Raw genomic sequence first — 12,264 nt, 5'->3', positions numbered from 1 at the left:
CAATCCCTCATCTTACAAATGTGACTTATATTCTTGTTTCTAAATGTGTGATGTTACTTTTGACTGTATTCAAATGCATGTTGTTCAAGTGATCCCACCTCACCAAGCAGGCCAGGTCAGTCCGTATAACTGATCTATTTCCATCATCACCAGTCCACTGGATTTTGTGTCATCTGCAAATATAACCAGCAATAATTTTATATTTTCTCAGTATTGGGCTGAGACAGATCACTGCAGAATCCCACTGGAAACCCCCCATTAGATGATGATTCCTCATTACAATTACTTTTTTAATCTATCAATTAACTAGGTTTTAATCTATTTTATATAAGCTACACTGATTTTTGTATCGTGTTCATTTTTATCAGGATCTCATGTGTCGAATGCTTTACAGAAGTCCAAGTATATTATATCAATACAGTTATCTTTATCAACCAAATTTGTAGCCTCAACAATAAACTAACAGCTTTGTTACTACTTTTGTAGGTGTGCTACATATTTAGGGATTCTGGTTTTTGTTATGACAAAAGTATAACCAATAATGAAAAGTATTGAGAAAGATGTGTCTATTTACTTGTTCTCATACAAGATCAAAAGTAATCAGTTGAAAACGATAACCACATTAAAAAGCCACTTAGGATACAGTAGCTGTGAACAACCAGTAAGGGAATTAGGCACTGTGATGATACAAGTAATCAATAATAATATGAAGATAATGAGCAAGAAATGATGCAGGCTGTGTGGTAACTTACAGCAGACAGTGTGAACAAGATGTGAATTCCATCAAAAGTCCCTCTAAAGGAACTTTGCCATTTTCTGAGGGGGGTTTTTTCACTTTTTTTTTTTAAACATCTGATTATTGTAAAATTACTCACTGTTACTGGGGTTTCAGTTTAACATGAAATATCCCAAACCCATATACTGGTGGCCATTATTGATAACTAAAAATTAGATAACTAATTTGAAATCTTGAGAATATAATTCTAAATCTGCTATTAAAACTATTTTATTAAATTTCTTTCCTTGTGCCCTCTTATGTAAGTCAAATAACATCCTGTACACTTTTGAGAGCTGAGAGTACAATAATGTATTACAATTAACTTCCTGTTACAGAGCTATGAATTAAACTAAGTATATAAATCATGCAACTGAGAAAAGAAAGCCTTAATAAATGTAGATTAATTATGTAGAATGTTGTAGTTAATGGAAAAAAATATTTTTTAAATATCATTCTTCACTGAAGTATGGTTATATTAAAGCCATTACCCTAGCCTTAGTGCCTTGGGACTGATCATCAGTAGTTAATACTGTGTGTCTTTTAGGCTGGTTACTGCAGTAAGTACAAATTTTTCATTCATATTTCTGCCATCCTGTTCGATTTGCTGATTCTGTGTTACTTCCTTCCTAAAATAAGGAGACTGATTATTTCAATGTGGCAACCTGCTTGTGGACTGAAACAATTTAGGTGCAAATGTTTACACTAACAATATATAAACCATAGCAAAGAAAGGTATTTATCAAGTACTTACAATAAATTACAGAAAATCAGCAAACGAAATATGTATAGTGCAAACGCCATCATATACTTTGGGATAGCATATTTGTTTTCAAAGTGTTCCATTCAGTCGCATATTTGAGATCCAACCCTTTGCATACATAGTATAAAATATATTCTGAAGGTGGTTGTTTTTGTTCAATGATGAGTGTCTGATACAGTTTATTTTCCAGCACAATTTGAATTCTTTTTTGTGTGTTTGTGCCCTTTGGGTGTCTAGACATTACTGTGCTTTAGAACGGTGTTTTTTTTCATTATCTGCAGTGTTCAAGCACACTGAAGAACAGAAGAGTTGGACTTTCAGTCTTAATTTTGAATTTTCTGCTCAGAGTGCACTACAGTTGGTACCTGGAAACTGATCTAAGTTAATACTACTTTGCTAAGCCAGACATGTTGAGTGACAGACATAAGGGGCTTGATTAAATGCTAGTGTAAAGAATGTTGCAACAATTTAGACCAGGGCAAAGTAGTAACCTGGGACATGTAAGTGAGATGAAAATGTAACGTGCATGCTGGTGTAATCCATTACTAGTTTGTAATCCAAGTTTAATAACCTTAGTCAGGATTAGGGTGAAGGAATGGAAAAGTGCAAGTCCGGAAAAGACTTCTTGTTTATAGTATTATTTACAGTATTAATTATTTATTGCATCAGCACCCAAAATGTGCTTTTTGTATACACATATAGAAAGATTTAAGTCTCTGCTGCAAAGATCTTGCAGTCTAAAATACATGTAAAGGGAGAGTGAAATTTAGCATATGCCTTGCTAGTGCCATAGATTTTTAAATATATGCTGTCCCTAATTTCTCCTCTATCTAGCCTTTATTAATGGGTAATTTTCCCATAGGCAGAACAGTAGAAGTAGTAATGTCCTAATTCTTAAGCAAAAGACCATAACTCCTTCCAAAGGCAAATAGAGCTTTATCGATACTTCATGACAGTTGTGCTCATTCAATTTAAGTGTATAGTCTAAAGTATTCTTTTCCACAGCATACTTTGTCCATTGCTTTCAAGGTGGTGCATCGTGTCTGCACCAAGTCAGATATAACGATTTGCAGCAAGCTGCATTACACTTGTCTCTCAACAGCCATTACAGCAGGGATTCTCAAACTGGGGTTCAGGACCCACAGGGGGTCACGAGCTGTCAACTTCCACCCCAAGCCCCACTTTGCCACTAGCATTTATAATGGTATTAAAGATATTTTAAAAGTGTTTTTAATTATAAGGGGGGGTCACACTCAGAGGCTTGCTATGTGAAAGGGTCACCAGTAAAAAATTTTGAGAGCCACTGCATTACAGGGACACAATGCAAAATTAAGGGGCAGGGGCATTAATGTGAAAGTGGATAGACAAATTTATTAGTGATCCCGCCATATGACTCCATTAGTTGTTCACAGCTGGCAACCAGCAGCGCAGTCGTGGCTTTATGAATGCCTCTTTAGAGTGAAAATGTGACACTTGTTCTTGCATAGCTCCTAACAATTGCAGGCACATGTGGAAGAATGATCACTAGACATTCCTTAGCTGTGTGAACACATTTTAGAAATCAGGCCACATGTACCCATGGATGACTTAGCACTGCACCTAATTTATTTTACGCCAGCAATACCACTCACACTATGCACCCTTACTGGTATCATATTTATATATGGAGATGCACTTAAGTCACAGCTTGTATGCCAGGAAATGAAGTGAGCTTAAGGTCTTGAACAGACTGAGGAATAGTTTAACAATTTCCCAGCACTACTGCTTAGTTACTTACAGTGGGAAGATAAGAAGACAAAAGTCAAAGATGGTATTTTGAACAACAAAAACAACAAAAGCTTTCTAATTTATCACCTGTTAAGACCATGGAGACAAAATACTTATCTGGCTAAGGCTGGAAGCATTGTCAGAAAACTCTCACAGTTCTATGGGCAGAAAAGAGGAGGCGTTTTAGGCCATATTTATGGAAGTTCCTGCAGAGAGATTATTTTTTCCTTAGCTGGAGGGACATTGGATAGCAGGTCAGTGATGAGTATAACTATTATGTTTATTATCATAATACTTATGCACCAACTGAGAACAAGGCCTCTTGCTAGAGGTAGATAGTAAGCTAACTACCTTGTCAGAAAGGATTCTTGCCTGGTAGGGAAGTATTTACATACAGAGAAAATGTTTAGTCTTTCTTAAAAATCCAAGATTAAGCACTGTATCCCTTGCTGCCCTGCCCAGGTATTGAGTTTCTATGTCCTGACTGGGCTCGTGCGTCCTAGAAGATCCAGGTTTAGAAAGAAAACCAAGGAGACTGGCCACATACTACAGGCATTGGCACCCTGACAGCAGGATTGTCTGGCTATGTAGACTCCCTCCTCAGGCCCTTAGTTACCAGCACTCCCAGCTATCTTCGAGACACCACTGACTTCCTGAGGAAACTACAGTCCATTGGTGATCTTCCTAAAAACACCATCCTAGCCACTATGGATGTAGAAGCCCTCTACACCAACATTCCACACAAAGATGGGCTACAAGCCGTCAGGAACAGTATCCCCGATATTGTCACGGCTAACCTGGTGGCTGAACTTTGTGACTTTGTCCTGACCCATAACTATTTCACATTTGGTGACAATGTATACCTTCAAATCAGCGGCACTGCGATGGGTACCCGCATGGCCCCACAGTATGCCAACATTTTTATGGCTGACTTAGAACAACGCTTCCTCGGCTCTCGTCCCCTAATGCCCCTACTCTACTTGCGCTACATTGATGACATCTTCATCATCTGGACGCATGGAAAAGAAGCTCTTGAGGAATTCCACCATGATTTCAACAATTTCCATCCCACCATCAACCTCAGCCTGGACCAGTCCACCCAAGAGATCCACTTCCTGGACACTACGGTGCTAATAAGCGATCGTCACATAAACACCATCCTATATCGGAAACCTACTGACCGCTATTCCTACCTACATGCCTCTAGCTTTCATCCAGATCATACCACTCAATCCATTGTCTACAGCCAAGCGCTACGATATAACCGCATTTGCTCCAACCCCTCAGACAGAGACAAACACCTACAAGATCTCTATCATGCATTCCTACAACTACAATACCCACCTGCTGAAGTGAAGAAACAGATTGACAGAGCCAGAAGAGTACCCAGAAGTCACCTACTACAGGACAGGCCCAACAAAGAAAACAACAGAACGCCACTAGCCATCACCTTCAGCCCCCAACTAAAACCTCTCCAACGCATCATCAAGGATCTACAACCTATCCTGAAGGACGAGCCATCACTCTCACAAATCTTGGGAGACAGACCAGTCCTTGCTTACAGACAGCCCCCCAATCTGAAGCAAATACTCACCAGCAACCACACACCACACAACAGAACCACTAACCCAGGAACCTATCCTTGCAACAAAGCCCGTTGCCAACTCTGTCCACATATCTATTCAGGGGACACCATCATAGGGCCTAATCACATCAGCCACACTATCAGAGGCTCGTTCACCTGCGCATCTACCAATGTGATATATGCCATCATGTGCCAGCAATGCCCCTCTGCCATGTACATTGGCCAAACTGGACAGTCTCTACGTAAAAGAATGAATGGACACAAATCAGACGTCAAGAATTATAACATTCAAAAACCAGTTGGAGAACACTTCAATCTCTCTGGTCACTCGATCACAGACCTAAGAGTGGCTATACTTCAACAAAAAAGCTTCAAAAACAGACTCCAACGAGAGACTGCTGAATTGGAATTAATTTGCAAACTGGATACAATTAACTTAGGCTTGAATAGAGACTGGGAATGGATGAGTCATTACACAAAGTAAAACTATTTCCCCATGGTATTTCTCCCTCCCACCCCACCCCCCACTGTTCCTCTGATATTCTTGTTAACTGCTGGAATTAGCCTACCTTGCTTGTCACCATGAAAGATTTTCCTCCTTTCCCCCCCCCTGCTGCTGGTGATGGCTTATCTTAAGTGATCACTCTCCTTTACAGTGTGTATGATAAACCCATTGTTTCATGTTCTCTGTGTGTGTGTATATAAATCTCTCCTCTGCTTTTTCCACCAAATGCATCCGATGAAGTGAGCTGTAGCTCACGAAAGCTTATGCTCTAATAAATTTGTTAGTCTCTAAGGTGCCACGGATACTCCTTTTCTTTTGGCCACATACTAACTGTGTGAGTACAGAGAATAGGAAGAGGGTAGGTTTCTGTCAAAAATAAGAAATTACTAGTTTATATAAGGTTTTCATATGGTGAAATAAAGAGATTTATCAAAATTTTACCTTGATAGGTGAAGGAAATGGAAACTTTATCATGTGGAATAACTGGAAGTTTTAGATAGTTGTTCAGCTACAGATGCTTACATGAATTACATTTGAGACTTGCCCAAAACTTAAACCCTGATTCAGCAAAACACTTAAGCTTGTGAGAAAATGCATTTCTATTCAGCAAATACTTAAATGTGTGCTTTCCCTTTGTATTTCTGGTTCTGAAAACTTACAAATTTCCCAAACTGGTATCTATTTTTTTAGATTCTAATAATAGTTTAGGAACACTTTTTTTTTTTAAATAGCTGAAATTCTAATTTACTTTGGAATGGCATTTTTTTCTTCTGTCTTTAGTTACCAAAGTTTGTATGTGAGGAAATGTAGGCATAAGAATCTTTGTGCTTTTCCCCCCAATATTAAACTAAAATTAAGGCCAATTTGCTCTCTGCTCTTACATGATATAAAGGGAAGCTGATGGGCAATAATATAGCTGAAAAGGGTCAGGAAAGACAATGAGGAGAGTGCTCAGTAGTATCCCAAGCCACCCTCACACCTCCTGTGCAGCAGGAAAAATTCAATGATGATTTTGACTTTTTAAAATGCATAAACTGCAGCAAAACCACCATCATATCCCCTCTAGTTGGGCCAAACACAAATACATTGCAGTCTGTGCAATGTATCTTTTTGCTATGGAGCATATTCAGTGTGAAAACGAGGAACCTGAATTTATTTTTCAGAATGGAACTTTGTAAATCCTTGGGATGGATATTCTGAAACATTGTCATTCCTAATGTACTTGTAAACTGAAGAAAAATACTGGTAAAATAAAATGACATTGTTCAAGAAACAAAAGTATCCTTTTTTGTTTGATTTCTCCTAGTAGGGCATATTTTAAATGTCCTTTTTTTTTTGTCAGCTTCAAGAGAAAGTATGTGTGCGTGAGAGAGTGGGGATAGAAGATTGTAGTTGAAAGAAGGGATGAAGAAAAGGGCCTTGCAACTTGTATTTGGTATTGTTACAGAATGTATGTGCCGTTAGTACTTTTCATGTAAAGTAAGCTGAAAGTATTGTATTTGAAATGATTATCCGCTTACTGTGCTGACTTTAAGGATATTGCCTGTGTGTTTGTCAAAATCTTTAGTCATATCATGACTGGCTTTATTTCTTCTAAGAATTTCTATGGTTACTTTATTAAGCTGAAATTACATTAACAGCATTCTTACAAAGTGTATGATTACATATGTGTATTGCAGATGTATTCATTGCTGTGTTGCTAGCCAGATTCCTAAAACTTTAAATAAGCTGTAGATGTGAATTATTTTCAGTGGAAGGCCTCTATAGAAAATTAATGCAATTACATAAGTTAAAATAGCATATTTAAAAAAAAATTGACCTCTGTTTTCTTTGTTAGAAACCATGATAATTCATACAAGCTTCCATGGTCCTTTTGCTGTAAAGGGCACTGTAAACACATTTTAAGTGATCTTTTTTCTAATTGTGTGACAAAACAAAACTTGTAGGGTAGCTAGAATTTTGTGCTCTTAAACCTAAAACTAGTGATTGCTGGTTAGGTTAGTTGATAGAATAAATTTTTGTTTGAAAGAAACTAATTCTTAACTCTCAAATTGTATTTAAACAAGTCTTCAAGCACTTGAATTTTGTCACCCATTGTTGACGTAAAAATTGCAAAGAGTGAGAATAAATTTACCTTTATGCTATATGTGACTGATAATGAAAGAAAAGATCATAACATTGTGTCTTTTTGTGAAGTTGTGGATTATTACCTTTTCCACCCTGATATAAGATGCACAAATGGACTTATAGAATAGAAATGTCTTCACTGCCTACATCTTTGTTCTTATGATAGTAAAAATCAATGTGCAGCAGTCCAGCAGATGGCAGTAGGTTTTTTCTCTGTGGCAGGTGTTTGTGCTGTAATATTAAAATATATAATATAATTCCCTTTTATAGTAAATTAAATCAGGTTAGTCATCCAATAACAATAACACAAAGCCAGTTGGTTTTTATATTATTCTGTTCTGATCTGCAGGTTGATTTTTGAATAATTTAAATTATATGAGTTAAACTAACACTGAGTTCTGGATAGATATCAAATGGTGTTGCCTAACATTTCCACCATGAGTGTTCATGTTGGCAGTTTTCCAGGAGCTGCATGCCCAAGCCTAGTTGGCATATAAAAACGTAATATTTTTTAGTATTTGAATCTCCTCCGACAGAGAAATAGAAATAGAAATAGAATTTCTTCTGTTGAAAAACCAGCTTCAGTTCTGAAAAAGAATTGCTTTGGGCTTCATTTTTACATCTCTGTAGGTACACATTAATTCTTGGTGCCTATTCCTTGTTTCAATGAGGACAATGGCAAAAATTCCATTGATTTCAGTAGTAGCAGAATCGCTGAAGTACAGAGATTTTCCCCTTTTTATTGAATCCATGTTCAACAGCTGCTGCTTTCCATTTATGGAAATCCTCTACCATAGGTCACCACTAGTTTTCCATCTTGTCATTTCATATCAAGAATAAGACACTACTGCCAGGTAAACAACAAAAGATTATCATGGTCTTCTTTTAAAATGGGACAGATAGCAATTCTGTAGAAAGACTACTTCTTTGCAGCATTTTTGTAAGTCCAAATGTGGCAATTACTTACCAGACAAACCATCTTGGAACACAGAGATAAAATAAATATTTTAAGTCATCCGCAAGGTTTTTCAGATTTCAGAGTAGCAGCCATGTTAGTCTGTATTCGCAAAAAGAAAAGGAGTACTTGTGGCACCTTAGAGACTAACAAATTTATTTGAGCATAAGCTTTCGTGAGCTACAGCTCACTTCATCAAGGTTTTTTCAGAGTAAAACCAATTCTCAAAATACATCTTCATAAAATGAATGATCTGAAATTTAAGATGTGCAATGAGACTCTCCTCTCCCTCTGCAAATTTTTGGCTGCTCCACAAAATGATTGCACCACAACTTAAAGGAGTGGGGGCATTGTCTGTCTTGCTGGGGAAAGGAGACTATTTCTTTAAGCGTGGGGGATGAGAGAGAGGCACAGAGGCTGCTGCAAAAGCAGAGTGGGTCAGCATGGTGAGACTGACTCATCCCCCAGGGACCCGAAGGGATGGGGAGTTTATAAAGGGCAAGCCTGGTAGAAGCCCCTTTTCCCTGAACCAAGTGAAGCAGCACCCACCTTCCCACCCCTGGCAAAATACCAAGTTTGGTTGGGACCCTCTGTGGATGTTGTGCTAGCCGTTCCTTTCTTGGGGGGTGGGAAGAAATTTTTCCCTTGCCACCAGATTGGCCAAGGTGGAATGGAGTTTTCTTAGTCTTCACCACAGCAGGTTTGGGGGGGAGAGCCTTTGTTACGGTGAGTAGAGAAGGGAGTTAGGCTATGATGTCGCAACTCATTAGGTAAGTGTGGGGCGGAGGTCCAGTACAGATACTCCATAGGGAAAGATGCAGTGAGCTGATAAATAGTTTGGTACAGGACTTAAAGGAGGTGTTTGTTAAAGGAGTGGAATGGGGGTGTGGTTTGGGGTGCCTATGACTGGCCCAGTCGGGAGCCAACCCCCCTCTTCCTTATTGCCCACCTTAACCCTCACTTTGGAGGTGGGGTGGTAAGGTTCCAGCAATGGGTTGGCTAGGGATCAGGATGTAAAAAGTGGGAGCTGGCAGAAACCCTCAGGTAGATATTGAAATGATCATGGAGTTACCTGCACTGTACACTTTTATCTTCCGGGTAGTCCCAGATATCTAACAATAAAGTTGTAGCCTGATTAAACCATATCCAGTGTCTCCTGTCCTTCTTCCAGTATAGCTAGACAATAGTCTGTAGTCTTTTATATTCAAAGGGGCAGTACCAGTATGCAGAGACTAAATAGCAACAAAGTTTTATATTTATATTGAAAATTAAATTAGTTCTAGAAGAGTGGTTCTACTTACGGGGTAGAGATTCCTAAAGAGAGTGAAACTGGCCCTGTAATTTGCTGTGAGACTCCATACTATTTTTAACTTTGGTTGAGAGGATTTGTAGGATTTCCAAAAGATGTTCCCAGGTGTTTTTACTGTGATAAATTATGTAAATGTTTTCAGCCTTAGGTTCAGTCCTTATATATTGAATCAAAAAAAATTCCACCAATTGTGGAACTCCCCCTACAATTATTAAAAAAAAACCAATTGTTTTCCAATTAATGCATTTATAAAATTAACCTTTAAGGTTTAGTGGCATTGTTATTTACTGCTTGTTTAGAGAAGCCATACATTCTGAATTAAAGTAGCAAGATGGAACTGACTGCATTTCTGCCTGCTAAGAGAATTTGTACCCAGACTCCTTCCTTGTAGGACAGTGATGACTGAATATATTACCAGGGTGATATCATCTATTTTTTTGAGGAATATGCCAGGAGTAAAAAGCTGCTGTTTCATGCTGTTATTACTAAAGGAAGTAGCCTCTCTCCATTCATAATTAAGGAGATCTTGTGATATCTGCATAGAAGAATGTTGGGTCAAAGGCACAAAGAAAGCAATTAGTCATGTTTGGAGGGGAGGTACTCAAAAACTGGAAAGAGCGCATTTTCTACAGTTTATAGTATGTAAGATAATGAATTTGTCAAAGAATGTGAAGAATGTCACCAATTAAAGAGTGCTTAGTGTTTTGTTATAATAGACTTGATCAAAATTAATATTTGTGAATTAACAATATTTATTCTTTATAACTGTATAGAGTCTTTTTTTAGTATGGTTACTTGTGAAATGTGCTGAGTAATTGGTTATGAGATTTATCTGAGTGATCTATTTCTTCACTCAGAAGAAATTCAGCATTCCATAGGTTAATAAGGCTTTTTTTGCAAATCCCAGCTGGTTTCCTTGTGAAGAAATTCCTGTAGTTCCTAGATTCTCTAGGGATAGTGGTGAACAACCCTGTGGTTTTCAACTGCAAAATGGATTGAAACTTTGTCTGAGATTATGTGGTATTTTTGTTTGAATATGAAAAAGACTCTTAAAATTGCCTTAGTTACAATACATAGTAGTATTGCTATATATAGAAGATGTATAGTAGTAAATCTGTGCAAACCCCCCAAACTATTTTAACTAATGAACTATTTTATCAGATTCTAAAAACTCCATTTGGTATAGTCTGTCTTACTGTCTGTATCTACAGATATACACAGGGAATATTAATATGAAATACTATCCTATTAAAATGTATGACTATGACAGCATGATTTGTTAAAGCACAGTGCATTCCAAATGTTGTACATATTTGTAATGATTTGTTTAAATATTTTGGCAAAGTGATGGCTAGGACTGCATCCCTTAACATCACAGTCAAATGTACCTACAACAGCGGAAATTTATTTAAATAATATTCCATATAAAATTTAAAAAAGTTTCATTTTATTTATTTTTCTGGTTTACAAAAATGTATCCACTTTTCTCATGTGTCTGGATGCATGTACAGTTTAAAAATGCCACCAAATTAGTTAACCAGTGCTAATCAAACATGCATTATATTTCATCCCACAAAGCTAGAGTATACGTAATCCCAATTAAATTCCTGCTTTAACCTATTCAGGTAAAAGTCTGAGAAAACAGATGGGATTTACATTGTGCTCCGAAGGTCAACAAACTTTAGTCATGCAGGGGATGTGACTTCCAGTGTCTCCAGATAATTAAATCTAGGGTCTGTTGAACAATAGCTGATTCTGTTATGTTGGAAAGTGAGGAAGATCTGGTCTCTCAGGTAACTAAGATCCTTTCAGAATCAAAACCAGCTCATTGAATTACATCTGGAGCCACACAGGGAGCCAGTGCAGTTTTTGGATACTGATGTAATATGTCAAGTATCAGGGGGTAGCCGTGTTAGTCTGTATCCACAAAAACAACAAAGAGTCCAGTGGCACCTTAAAGACTAACATTTATTTGGGCATAAGCTTTCGTGGTGTAATGTGCTCCCTTTGGCTAGCCTCATTAAGTGGGTGAGTTGCTATGCTCAGCAGCAGGTGTAGCTTCTACATGGTCATCAGGTGTAATGCCATGTAGAATGTATTACAGGACTCTCATCTAGACATAACAAAACCAAGAATGAGAATAACAAGATACACATTCAAGAGAATAGTTGAGCTAAATAAGGATGAAAAAGTTACTACAGCCACTGATAGATGTTTGTGAGACCCTCTGAGCAGATACAGTCACCCATCAACAGTTACTAGGATCTCACTGAAAGGTATTAATTGAACCATATGTGATCCTATCCATTTCTGCCAGGTCCACAGTTAGTTCAAGAAAACTTTGTGATCAGTGACATCAGACTTCTGACAGACTAGAAGGAGTCAAACATACCTACAATATGAGCATAATAGTGCAGTATGAAGTATTTGCCAGTTTTCAGTCTCTTTAAAGTACTGTAGCATAATTTTTGTGAAAGA

At 37.7% G+C, this 12,264-nt stretch overlaps 1 protein-coding gene across 3 annotated transcripts in view; it reads left to right on the top strand.

Moving 5' to 3' along the window:
* Positions 1–12,264, top strand: part of SBF2 (SET binding factor 2) — a 527,933-nt gene that overhangs the window by 253,243 nt on the left and 262,426 nt on the right. The gene's annotated exons all lie outside the window — the stretch shown is intronic.

Source organism: Dermochelys coriacea, chromosome 6, assembly GCF_009764565.3.
Source record: "Dermochelys coriacea isolate rDerCor1 chromosome 6, rDerCor1.pri.v4, whole genome shotgun sequence".
Classification (NCBI taxonomy): domain Eukaryota; kingdom Metazoa; phylum Chordata; order Testudines; family Dermochelyidae; genus Dermochelys; species Dermochelys coriacea.
This window is presented reverse-complemented; position numbering and strand designations above follow the sequence as displayed.